At 43.5% G+C, this 14,296-nt stretch overlaps 1 pseudogene; it reads right to left on the reverse strand.

Moving 5' to 3' along the window:
• Nucleotides 1–9,454, reverse strand: LOC133061041 (RNA transcription, translation and transport factor protein-like; annotated as a pseudogene).
• Nucleotides 9,455–14,296: the final 4,842 nt, after the last annotated feature.

A 14,296-nucleotide genomic window follows, 5' to 3' on the forward strand; every position in this document is an offset into this window, starting at 1 on the left:
TTAGACAGCAGGCTGGAACCACGCAGGAGCAGGGACCACAGAGAGCTCTGCCTGATGGCAGTGGCCGTCACGAGAGTGGCCCGGACCAGTGCCCAGCCACAATGCAGTGTTCTGAAGGAGTGGCTCCTCTGTTGGAAGTGAGGCATGGAACCTGGGGTTTAAATCTCAGCATCATGGGAGTCTTGGGAGTGAGTGAGGTCACTAGGGCTCATAGCCCAGGGCTGGGCTATGAACTGTCATGTCTTTTTAAATATTTATTTTTGTTTTTATTTATTTACTTATTGGACTGTGCCAGGTCTTACCTGCAGCGTGCAGGATCTTTAGTTGTGGCTCGTGAACTCTTAGTTGCAGCGTGTGGGATCTAATATCCTGATCAGGGATCAAACCAGGGCCCCCTGCATTGGGAGTGTGGAGTCTTAGCCACTGGACCACCAGGGAAGGCCCTGAACTGTTATCTTTCAATGGGCCACATAATTTTGGGTAATGAGCCTTTTAGTGTCAACCTCAACAGACTGAGAATCAGAGTACTTTCCCCCCCAATTTTTGGGATTACCTAAGCACCCCAATATGCAAATACAATTCTGGGCAAAGCGGAAGGAGGTGGGCCTCTACATATAATGAAGGTTATATTTTTTTTCATCCGCATAGATAAGAATTCAGAGCCAGATGAAGAATTCACCTGCAACGAGGGAGACCTGTGTTCACTCCCTAGGCTGGAAAGATCCCCCGGAGGAGGGCATGCAACCCACTCCAATAGTCTTGCCTGAAGAACCCCCAGGGACAGAGGAGCCTGGCAGGCTATAGTCCATGGGATCACAAAGAGTCAGACATGACTGAGTGACTAAGCACACACACAGACAAATAAAGAAAACATTACGTCTTGTATCCAAGTGGTATGGAGAAGAAAACATTAGCTGTGTATGGGAAATAATTCCCATGTTTTAATTTAGAGCTCCATTTTCTCCTACCCTCATAATCATAGTCATAATGAATGATTATTCATATTGAGAAGGAAAACCTGGTCTGGATCTAAAACTTCTATGGCTGCTCATTAGGACATCCTCTAAACTGAGCTGAAGAGACAGGGTCTATGTAGGAGCCAGATAGCATCCATCCTTCCACTTCACCCCTGGCTTGACCACATCTCTGACACCAGCCCACTTTAGGGATGCAATGGATGGTTCACTGGGAAATCCAGAAAGAGCTGGGGACATGAGAGGGAAGGGCAGGGCTGCTGATAATAAGCAAGTGTCTCAAAGCCTACAGATCTACATGGAATAAGCTCTCAGACCTGGGATCTTGAGGATGAGGGAGAAGAAGTATAGGAATGCCCTGTGGGAGGCTTAAAGAAACAAGAACCACAAAGAACTCTCTTTGGTGTCTGAAGTGATCACAAGAGTGGTGCCAAGAGTTTAGTTGGGGCCAAAAAGACTAACAAAAACTCAGAGAATGCAAATAATTAAGTGCTCATTGTCATAGGAATTGTTAGTACTTAATTATCCTAAAAAGGTCCCAAGACATTACCCCCATCTGACAGATGAGAACACAGGCCCATCGAGAGATAAGCCCATTTCTAGTTAGTGACAACATCAGCATGGAAATGGGAATGTTGACTTCTTTCTAGGGTGATTATGCAATATTACTGCTGTTTCTGGTTAATTGAATGTCCTAATTACTTGTTCTTATTCACTGATATCACCAGAGCATCAGGCTTGTTGGGAGATTATGGAGCTTATATAACATTTTATAGAAAAACTCAAATGAACTTTTTGGCCAACCCAAGAGTAAGTGTCATGGAAGATGGAGTGAACTTTTGAGTCACAGGTGGCTTTGAATCCTTATCTCGGCCACTTTCTAGCTCTGGTTAGGAACCCTTGGGGTAGTTCAGTTAGTTCCCCTGAACCTCAACTTTCTCATCCAAAGATAAGAATGAAACTTTTATCCCTGATGAGATTTCATAAAGATTAGATGTAGTAATAATGTAAAGAGTCTTGCACATAGGTGATCAATAAATGGTATATTAATGTTAATAGTTTCATTTCTTATCCATGATTAAAAGTTAATCAATAAGAGAATACTGGGACTTTTCTAGTGGTCCAGGTGCTTGGGGCTCTGTGCTCCCAATGCAGGGAGTCTGGGTTTGATCTGTGGTCAGGGAACTAGCTCTCACATGCTGAAACTAAGACCCAACACAACTAAATAAATAGATAGATATTAAAAAAGGAAAAAAAAGAATACTTAGATCAGTACCAGATATTAATGTAGTTTTATTTCTGCTGGGAGGGACCCAAGGTCAAGAAACAATGGGTATTAAAAAAATAAAAGGTGAGGGACTTCCCTGGTGGTCCGGTGGTTAAGACTGTGCTTCCACGGCAGGGGACATGGGTTTGATACCTGGTTGGGGAACTAAGATCCCACATGCTGCATAGTGCAGTCAAAAAAGAAAAAAAGTACACCATACATTTGAAAAAAAATGGAAAATAAAAGGTGAAAACTTAAATATTTACAAAATTGAAGAGCATAGTCAAGGCTGCTGTGTTTAGATGTTCAAGTTGTATATTACACAACACAGGGGTATAGTTTACATAGACTATAATGTAGATGGTGGCCTCTGGATTTGTTCAGTGTACAAACTGAACCATCACGTGTGGTAGCTTTCAGTATAATAGGTAATTAATAACCTATTAATTCAATGAATTAATTGGGCATTTTGTAAAAGGAGACCAGAAAGCAATTAAAGATGTCTTCAGATTTTATGATTGCAAGGGCCCTTGGGGATTATCTATCAATACTCTGTCTATCTATCTGTGTTCTCATCTGTCAGTTCAAATTCCTCGTTTTTCAGATGAGGAAACTGAAATCCAGAGAGAGAAAGAGACATAGCTCATCCCAGGCAGAACTGGGACAAGAATCATGTCTTTGGTTCTTTGCTACTTGCCCTTCCTGTTGATGAAGAATTTTTTTTGTTGTTGGTAGGAGCTAATCATAAACTTCCATAGAGAAGGAGGGTTTATAGCACCTTTGCTTCTTTTAATCTTTGTCAGTAGCAGACTCAGGATGGCTATGCAGAAATTTGTTCAGTTCTGAGTCTTTGCAAGTTTTCTCACAATTCCTGTTGAGCAACACCCTCAAAAACATTTTGTTTGCTTCTGCTTTGACTTGATACTAGCTGGCAAGCTGTGTGGTTTAGTAATACCCTCAACCAGGTTGCTAGCTTGGTAGTAATCTGAGAACAGTATCTCTGAAGGCCAGCTGAACTCCCTTGAAGTTTGCTATGGAGAGCTGACAAACTGCTGCAAATTACAATTCAGAATCAAACAGGTAGAGCCTAGTGGGGCCTACGGGAGGCTGCAGGAAAGCTGATATCAGGCAGGCAGTAAATGCCTGGGCTTCAAATTAATAGCTGGCTATGCACTGCCAATTCATTTTCTCTATCCTCCACTGCCAGAAATCAGTCGGTAAATGGATAGGTTGGAAGCAATATGCCACTAGTTGCTATAGGGGTGCCAGGAAGGCTAATTGGTCACTATCAGTGGGATAGACGTGAGGAATTCAGAGGGTGGAAAAAGTCCTGAGGGCTGGTGCCTTGGGGAGGGGACTGTGAGCAGGAATTGAACCTGATCCACGGTGAGAACATTGGGTAGGCTTGAAGCACAGGAGGTAGAAAAGATGAGATGGGGAATGCATTCTGGGTGGGAGAAATGACAAGCTCAAAGGCCTAGAGGTAGAAACATACAAGATGTGTTTGGGAAATGAAATATAGATCAATCTAACTGGGATAGTGAGAAGTGAAAGGAAGCTTGGTCTAGCTTGGTAGGTTCTTAACCTTCAAACTATGGGGCTTTAACTTTACATTGAAGATAATGGAGACCTATGAAAGGCTGACTTGGTGGGTAAAGATTCTGCCTGCATTGCAGGAGACACAGGAGATGCAGTTTTGATCACTGTTTCAGGAAGATCCCCTGACGGAGGGCATGACAACCCACTCCACTATTCTTGCCTGGGAATCCCATGGGCAGAGGGGCCTGCCGGGCTATAGCCCATGGGGTCACAAAAAGTCAGACACGACTGAGCACACAGCACACGTGAAAGGTTTCTTAGATGTAGGCAGCATTGGTAAGTAACTTCTATTCAGCCTTTGAGTCTTTTACCTAAATCGAGGTAGAAGAATGGGAAGGGATGCTCCGTGACCAAGAGGGTAGCCTGTGCTGGTCATTTGTTTATTGCTTTCAGCCCTTATGCTCTGCTATATATCAGTGAGAGAGAAATTATATTTTCCAGATTCCCGAGCTAGCTGGTTTCTGTTTAGGTTTTGTCAACGTAAGGCACTGCAAGATGAAAGGAAGAGAGAATTGACTACCTTTCTGGTTTCTCGTGGCGTCAGCGGCAGCAGAGCAGCTGAGAAGACAGTGTTGGTGGTGGTGACCACCTTGGCTCTAGTGACAATGGCAGCAGTGAATCCGGGTGGTGGCTGCGGATAAGAAATCAACCACCCAAAAGCACAGGCTCCCGGACTCCTGCTCAGACAACTGGGCTCCAACAGCCAACAGGCGCCTTAGGGATACTGTGTCCCTGGGCTTTAGGTAACACTTTTGCTCCTCTAGCCCAGAGTGGTGATGGTTTCCTGAAGTTAGTAATCTTTGAGAGATCACCCCTTTCCTCTTTTGCCCCTTCATCTCTTCTAATACTCTTGTAGCCATTTCCTTTATTAATTACTTCTGTTTGAAATGCTTAAAACTGGTTTTCTTTCCTTTAATTAGATCCTGAACCAAGAACTTCCAGATGTTCAAGCTGGATTTAGAAAAGGCAGAGGAACCAGAGATCATATTGCCAACATTCATCGGATCATAGAAAAAGTAAGAGAATTCCAGAAAAACATCTACTTCTGCTTCATTGACTATGCTAAGACCTTTGACTGTGTGGATCACAGCAAACTGGAAAATTCTTAAAGAGATGTCAATACCAGACCACCTTACCTGCCTCCTATAATGGAGAAACCTGTATGCAGAGAAACTTTATGCTGGTCAGGAAGCAACAGTTAGAAATAGGACATGAAACAACAGACTGGTTCAAAATTGGGAAAGCAGTATGTAAAGGCTGTAATGACACCCTGTATTGTCACCCTGTTTATTTAACTTCTATGCAGAGTATATCATGTGAAATGCCAGGCTGAATGAAGAACAAGCTGGAATCAAGATTGCCAGGGGAAATATCAATAACCTCAGATATGCAGATGGTATCACCCTTATGGCAGATAGCAAAGAGGAACTAAAGAGCCTCTTGAAGGTGGAAGAGGAGAGTGAAAAAGTTGGCTTAAAGCTCAACATTCAGAAAACTAAGATCATGGCATATGGTTCCTTCACTTCATGGCAAATGGAAAGGGAAAAAGTGGAAGCAGATTTTATTTTCTTGGGCTCCAAAATCACTTCAGATGGTGACTGCAGCCATGAAATTAAAAGACACTTGCTCACTGCAAGAAAAGCTATGACCAACCTAGACAGCATATTAAAAAGCAGAGACATTACTTTGCCAACAAAGTCCCTCTAGTCAAAGGTTTGTTTTTTCCAGCAATCATGAAATGGATGTGAGAGTTGGGCCATAAAGAAGGCTGAGAGGCAACAAATTGATGTTTTTGAACTGTGGTGTTGGAGAAGACTCTTGAGAGTCCCTTGCACTGCAAGGAGAGCAAACCAGTCCATTCTAAAGGAAATCAGTCCTGAATATTCCTTGGAAAGACTGAAGCTGAAGCTGAAACTCCAATACTTGGGCTACCTGATATGAAGAACTGATTCATTAGAAAAGGCCCTGATTCTGGGAAAGACTGAAGGCAGGAAGAGAAGGGGAGGACAGAGGACAAGATGGTTGGATGGCATCACCAACTCAATGGATATGAGTTTGAGCAAGCTCCGGGAGATGGTGATGGACAGGGAAGCCTGGCGCGCTGCGGTCCATGGGGTCACAGAGTCGGACACGACTGGGCGACTGAACAACAACATGTAGCACCTAGCATACTTCATTTACTTGGTTTCTAGGACACTACACAGCTCAAAACATCTCCTTAGTGATAATTTCTATACCATGTTTTACTTTTTGTTTTTCTTTCTTTGTTTGCTTTTTTTGTCTTATTGAACCATGTCTTATAATATCAGCTTTATTGTGTTATTGTGTTAAGCAGGTCTAGGGTTGCCCAGAGTCCTTTGAGGAATATAGTTTAGAGTAACTGCAGGGTCTATTGCAAAGCCAACACTCCAAATAAAAACAGATCTTAGTGAAAATTTCAATTTACCTTGAATAACTTCCTAACCATATAAGCAAAATTTTCTTGCCAACATTAGATATATTAGGTTCACAATCTCTTAGCTACTTCATTGTGGTTAAAATTTTGTCTATATTTTGATCACCTCAAACCTAAAAATTTTGTGCATCAAAGAACACAGTGAACAGAAAGATAAAGCAACCTATGGAGTAGGAGAAATTATTTAAAAATCATATGTCTGATAAAGGATTAATATCTAGAATAAATAAAGAATTCTTAAAACAAAAGCCCCTAAATACTCTGATAATAAATAGGCAAAAGACTTCACTAAACATTTCACTGAAGGTGACATTCAAGTGGCCAGCAAGCACATGAAAAGATGCTCAACATCACTAATCACCAGGTTTGTCCTTTATAATTATGGATATTTATTATTTGTTTTGATGTAAGTTGGATTAGTCATTGTTGAAGAGAAATTATGGGATTATTAATTAATCGGTTAGATTTTGGGAATAGAAGGCTTGGAAATACGATCATCAAAATGAATACAGGGAATCCTATAATTGTTGCAGAGAAATGCAAATCAAAACCACAATGACATATCACCTCACGTTCATTAGAAAGGCTGCTAAAAACCCAGAAAATAAGATGGTTTGGTGAGGATATGGTGAAATAGGAACACTTGTGCACTGTTGTCAAGATTGTGCAATGTTGCAACCACTATGGAAAACAGTACGGAAGATCCTAAAAAAATTAAAAATAGAACTGAGTGTGTATATCCGAGATAAATGAAAGCAGAGTCTCAAAGAGATACATGCATACAACCATATATATAGCAGCATTATTCACAATTGCCAAGAGGTAAAGCACTCCAAATATCTGTCAACAGATGAGTAAGATATAGAAGGAAGAAATAAAGGATAAAGAAAATACAGTATGTACATACAATGGAATATTATTTAGCTTTAAAAAGAAATCTTGTCACACGCTGCAATATGGGTGAAAGTTGAGGATGTTATGCTAAATGAAATAAACCAATCACAAAAAGATAAATACTGTATGATTTCACATATGTGAAGTAGATTCATGGGGGACCAGGGGCTGGTGAGCAGGGCAAAAGTTGAGAGCGTTTTTAAGTGAGTATAGGGTTTTATATTTTCAAGCTGGAAAAGTTCTGGAAATCTGTTTCACAGCAATGTAAATATACTTAAACATGACTAAACTGTACATTTAAAGATGGTTAAGATAGAAAATCTTCTGTTAGGTGTTTTTTACTGCACACAAAAAAATAGCCTCCATTTTGTTCTGTTTCAAGGATTTGGTGGGGGAGTCACTAATTCAATCTTTACTCAAATGTAATCTTGAACTTAAATGTCTTGATAATACTTCCTGTTACTAGATGGCCATGCTAAATTCCATCACAAATAGTATAAACCAGTAATCATTCAATTAACAAGAGTTTCAGTTCAGTTCAGTCGCTCAGTCATGTCCGATTATTTGCGACCCCATGAACTGCAGCATGCCAGGCCTCCCTGTCCATCACCAACTCCCAGAGTTCACCCAAACTCATGTCCATTGAGTCGGTGATGCCATCCAACCATCTCATCCTCTGTTTTTCCCTTCTCCTGCTGCCCTCAATCAACAAGGGTTTAGAGAGCTTCTTTCTGGTATGCACGGTGGGCATCTGTTAGGTTCTGGAGTTACAGAGCTGAGTATACCAATTTTGTCCAGGAACTTGCAGGCTTACCCTGTAGTGCTGGCTGATTCTGTTAGAAGCAAATCGGTACAGGCCATCGCTGACACATTCCTGGAAACCTGAATCATGTCCACTCCCTCTGCTGGGTTCAACCGCTGACAGAGTTGTGGGGGCTAAATAGAACTCTCACCGGTCAGTGTACCTGGATGATGCTGTCTTCTGCTGCTGCTGCTAAGTCGCTTCAGTCGTGTCCGACTCTGTGCGACCCCATAGACGGCAGCCCACCAGGCTCCCCCGTCCCTGGGATTCTCCAGGCAAGAATACTGGAGTGGGTTGCCATTTCCTTCTCCAATGCATGAAAGTGAAAAGTGAAAGTGAAGTCACTCAGTCATGTCCGACACTTAGCGACCCCATGGACTGCAGCCTACCAGGCTCCTCCGTCCATGGGAGTTTCCAGGCAAGAGTACTGGAGTGGGGTACCATTGCCTTCTCCACAGCCCAACAAATTTAGGATAAGACTGACTTCTTCTAGAATGTTCTAAGTTCCTCTCATATCCATCAGATAAGTCTGTTAAGAATGATTCTTTCCAAATATGTGGTCAGTTGAACCTGGTATTCCCCACAATCCTCTGGCTTCGTGGTCTGTCTTTGGATCAGCAAGAATTGCCTGAACAGCCACTCCGGCTGCCTTCATTTTTGTCTGCAGCTCTCCGAGCTCTTCTATTTGCAGCAGAACTTGAGCAACTTCACAGAGAACTGCATTTCCTGTGTCAAAACCAAGAATATGCTCGTCTGAGGCATCAGGCAAGCCTCCTTTTGTTTGGCTTGCCCCAGCAACTATATTCTGTGTCAGGAGCTCCTGGACCACAGTGAGAATTGCCTTAACCATCACCTGAACCTTAATCATTATCGTAGTCACCATGACACGGAATCTGAAGAAGGGTAGCAAAGCCTATACCCCAGCCTTCCAAGCAGGATTATTTACATCCAAACTGATGCAGGGCTCGGCAGTTTTAGTTGTACTGTCTACATGTTTGGGCTTCCCTGGTGGCTCAGAGGGTAAAGTGTCTGCCTGCAATGTGGGAGACCCAGGTTTGATCCCTCGGTTGGGAAGATCCCCTGGAGAAGGAAATGGCAATCCACTCCAGTCTTCTTGCCTGGAGAATCCCATGGACGGAGGAGCCTGGTAGGCTACAGTCCACGGGGTCGCAAAGAGTCAAATGTGACTGAGCGACTTCACTTTCTTTCTTTCTACATGTTTTGCATTATCAGGTCCCAAGTCCTTATAGTTTTCAGCATTATCTGCATAATCAAGTCTCATGGCTGAACCAAGAAGCCAGTCAATTGTTACCTGGAGATCTTGAATCTGGAAAAAACAGTTTCTGTCTGTGAGATATCTTTCGAAGAACTTATCGAGTCACTGCTGTGAATGTTTCATAAAGTCTTTCTGTCTTCAGTCTTATCTGCTGGTGTCTGATGTTCTGGTCTTCAAGCCAAACCATGGTTTCTAATTCTATTTCATCTTTGCACTTAGCTGGTAGGGGTTGCAGTGGTCCTGGCCCCCCAGGCTTCGGCCAGGAGGGGAGCGGGGCGGAGGAGTGGGTGATGCAGGCACTAGCAACATTGTGGGAGCAGCCTGGCGGTTCTTGGGCCTTCGTGACTCCCGTGACCTTACTTCTGTTCCACCTAAGTGCCCACTGCCACGGCACACCCTGGACCTTGTAACATCACCACACCCTCTCATCCTTTGCAATTTTTATTTCTTTATTTATTTTACCCAGTTGCTCCCACGACATCTGTTCTTCAAACTGGTTAAAATTGCCAAGATCCTGGCCTCTCCGTGGTCTCCCTTTCTACTCACTTTCCTGTTGGCGGACATGAAGAGACATCTGCCAACCCCCAGCTGTATCGCAGAGGCTGCCAGGGCTCTGCCCACGTCATCTTGGATTCCTTTCATTGTCTGGTGGCACACAGCCCCACCATGTGCCTTCACTGCCCACAGCCAGCACCTCTGACTCTTGTCCGAGCTTTGCCCTCAGGCTGCCCGAATCCCCCTCCCTGCGCAGAGAAGTGCAGGTGGCCTGGAATTTCCGCCCTCCCCGCCTCCAGCCACGAAGGGCGCCTCTTAACCTCTGACTGATGGGTTTGGGAGTACAAATCGCCCAGCAGCCCAGCAACCTTGCCCCATGACTGGAGTGACTCTGGGGTGTGAGAGCTTCCCTGAGCAGGCGGACAGCCCAAGTCAGGGTGCCCTTCGTGGCACTTTGCTGTCGTGGCGTTCTTCCCTTCCTGCTCTGTCTTCCTACTTCCCTTCAGGTTATTCTTGAAGATATTCCTGCTTCCTGAAAGGTCACTGCCCAGGAATCCTCATCTCACCTGCATCCGGTTTTGCCTTCTTTCTCTCATGGAGAAGAAGAACCTCCTTCCTTCAATATAGCCCCAAGTATTCACCCTCCCTCTTCTTCCCTGAGTAGGGTAGGAGGTGGATGGGCCTCCAGGCTGGACAGCTGGTATCTGTCAAGTGGAATAAAATTGAAGCTTTGTTTTTCCCCAGACGCTCCAAGGACAAAGCTAATGGCAGAGATAAAGTGCCCGCTGCTGAGGTCGAGGAAAACGTTCCTGTCTGCGCATGCACAGGAAGGCTTCTTGGGGGTCATGTAGGAGGGGGCACCACCCCACAGGCCTGTGTGGTGGAATCCATCTTGGTAAAACTCTGGGCCACATGGGTTGGGGAGGGTCCTTGGATGGGTCAGATGTGAAAAAAGAAGTAATTGGCCAAAGGGAATCAAAGACCTGGAAGGACCGCCCTGCATAAGTGATTCACATCACCTCCTCACTGTGCTCCTCCTCCTCAGGAATGATGCTCACAGCGGTGCTCTCTGGCTGTGTTTCTCTGCCTTGCTCCAGTCTTAAAAACAATTTGCTTCTTTGTGTGCTGTCCCACTTGTGCTGTGTCTCTGATAATAAACTTTGCACCTGTTGTTACAGTTGCTGCCTTCTTGAAACATTCTTGCTTTCAAATGGGGTGGGAGGGTGGCAGGAGCCAGGGCCACTTTAGCTCTAACCTATAACCCTTGGTGGTCTAGCAGTTAGGTTTCCCTGTTTTCATCCAGGCTGTTGTTGCTCAGTCTCTAAGTCATATCAGACTCTGCAACAAAAGTCAGGCCCATTGAGTTGATGATACTATTTAACCATCTTATCCTCTGTCACCCCCTTCTCCTTTTGCCTTCAATCTTTCCCAGCATCAGGGTCTTTTCCAATGAGTTGGCTCTTCTCAGCTGGTAGCCAAAATATTGGAGCTTCAGTTTCAGCATCAGTCCTTCCAATGAATATTCAGTGTTGATTTCCTTTAGGACTGACTGCTTTGATCTCCTTGGGACTCTCCAAGAGACTCTCAGTACCACAATTTGAAAACATCAGTTCTTTGTCTCTCAGCCTTCTTTATGGTCCATCTCTCACATCCATACATGACTACTGGAAAAACCATAGCTTTTACTCTACTGACATTTGTTGGCGAAGTGATGACTTTGCTTTTGAATATGCTGTCTAGGTTTGTCATTAACTTTCCTTTCAAGGGTCTTTTAATTTCACCATCCGCAGTGATTTTGGAGTCCAAGAACATAAAATCTGTCACTGCTTCCACTTTCCCCCCTTCTATTTGCCATGAAGGGATAGGATCAGATGCCATGATCTTAATTTCATCCAGGCTGCCCAGGTTGAGTTTCTGGGCAGGGAACTAAGGTCTGTCTTCAGGACCACCCCCTCCTGTCTCTCTGAGATCACTTCCCTTTGCATCAACACATCTATCCTAGGCAAATTACCTAATTCCCTGGCTTAATTTACCATCTGTGTTAGTTTCCTAAGGTTTCTGTAGGAAAACACTGCAGACTGAGTGGCTTAAGCAACAGAAATTTATGGTCTCACAGCTCCGGAGACTAGCCGTCCAAGATCAAGGTGTGGTGGGGTTGGTTCCTTCTGAGGTCTGTGAGGGGAAAAAAATCTGTTCCATCCCTCTCTCCTAGCTTCTAGTGTTTTGCTGGCATTTTCTGATGTCTGTTGGCTTGCTGCCTTTATCTTTCCATGGCAATCTGTGCGTCCAAATTTCCCAGTCATGTTGGATTAGGGCCAACTCTGATGATCTCATTTTAACTCGATCACCTCTGCAAAGACCCTGTCTCCAAACTGAGGACACATCCTGAGATACTGGAGGTGAGGACGTGGGAGAGTGTGCTCAGTCCTGTCCAACTCTTTTGTGACAGGTTCCTCTGTCCGTGAGATTCTCCAGCTAAGAATACAAGATTCCCTTGTGTCTGCCGCATTGGCCGGTGGGTTCTTTACAACTGGCATGACATGGGAAGCCTCACCTGGAAGGTGAGGATATAAATTTGGGGGAGACACAGTTCAACCCATAGCACCATCTCTGTGCTTCTGAGCCCATGTAACTCTCCCAAACTGTAGATATGCCTTGTCATCATTGGCCAGATTGCTCCACTTGAGTGCCCCACATAACCCTTCATCTTTTCTGGCTTCTCAGCACTTTTTGCTCTGTTTGGGGAGTTTCTAGCCACTTGAATCCCGTCTCTACCCCAGAGGTGTTTTCCAGCCTCTTTTGTGGTCAGGCTCAGGCCTGTGAGCTCTTCTCCACCAAGAAGACTTGTCCCTATGAAACTCTGATTCAGAAGGAGCAGTTTGAGGAAGGAGGGTTGGAGTGGAAACCGCTTCCTGGGCAGTGGCAGAGGCTTTCAGGGATACAGCAGCTGCAAGCTGAGTTGAGCTCTTGATGCACAAGTGATGGTGTTACTAATATGTGTGTGTGCATGTGCGTGCTCAGTCGTGTTCAATTCCTTGTCACCCCATGGACTGTAGCCCACCAGGCTCCTCTGTGGAATTTTCCAGGCAAGAATACTAGAGGGGGATGCTGTTTCCTACTCCAGGAGATTTTCCTGACCCAGGGATCGGCCAGATCTCTTGCATCAGCTGCAGTGGCAGGCAAATTCCTTACCATTGCACCGCCTGGGAAGCGCATTGCTGGTGTAGCAGTGGTTGGAGTCAAATGGAGAGTCGGACAGAATTGCAGATGGGGGCCTTGGTGCATCCTGGTGGCGGCCACAGTGGCAGAGCAGTAGTTTCTCCATCAGGCCAGGGTTTTGGTTTTAGAAACTTTACTTGGAAGCTTAATCTTGAGCCAGTTTCTTCAGTTCCACACAGATTCTGTGGGCTATTGAGATCATTATAATACCCTTATTTTCCGTGTAACCAGCCAGGATCAGCTTCTGTTGCCTACAATTAGGAAAACTGATGCATGTAAAATTTAGTATTTTAAGGTGGTTTCTGGAAGTCACAGGTCCTAATCTGTGGAATTAACTGTGAGGAGGAGAATAGTAGTTAGTGAGGCTGGAAAGCTGGTACACTTTGTTATGAAGTGGTATTTGGTCAAACTGTTTTTTTGCTACACAATGGGACAGAGTCATAGTCTGTCCCACTGATTGGTCATAGTCATGCCAATCAGGACTAGAGGAAATGGTGGAAAAAATTTAGAATATTGATGTTGTTGTACTGGTGATTTCCTGCCCCTTTGGCAAAGTCCTCCAAAACAGGTTTTCGATAAGAATTATCTGCCAGTTCGAGGGAGTAAAGTCTATTAGCAAAGAGGGCACCGGACATTTCCTTGCCCACTGCAGCCCTCCCTTATCTATCTTTTCTTCCTTTTAAATTTATTTATTTATTTTAAATGAAACAAAGATGAATATTTTTAATGATAAAGGGTACAATTTACAAAGAAGTTAGACATCATAAACCATTTAGACACCTTAACAACAAAGAAACAAAGATACGTAAAGCAAAAATCAGAAGAAACATAAGGGAAAAGAAACAATATATGATCATATGAGACATATAAGCATTTTTCTGAGAGTATTTTATCAAAGTGCAGAAAAAATAATAGGTGTGTCTTGAATGATGTCATTAATAGTTTAAGTATAATAGATTTATATTTAATTAATTTATATTAATTATATCCTACACAAATATATTCAAAATTTTGTATCTCATACACTGTTATTAGGTGTCCACAGAACATTTAGAAAAACCGCCAAAATACACACTACTAAATTTCAAAAAGCAGAATTCTTTTTTGTGTATGTGATTCAGTTACATATACACATATATTATTTCTGAAATTATTTTCCATTACAGGTTATTACAAGATATTCCCTGTAGTTACCTGTGTTTATAGTAAATCTCTTTTGCTTGTATATCTATTTTTTAAATTTAGAACTCTAGCATTCTATTCATACTAAGTCAAACAAGTGGAATCAAAATGTCATAAATTTTTTAGTTAGGCA

This window comes from Dama dama, chromosome 8 (genome assembly GCF_033118175.1).
Source record: "Dama dama isolate Ldn47 chromosome 8, ASM3311817v1, whole genome shotgun sequence".
Taxonomy (NCBI): Eukaryota; Metazoa; Chordata; class Mammalia; order Artiodactyla; family Cervidae; genus Dama; species Dama dama.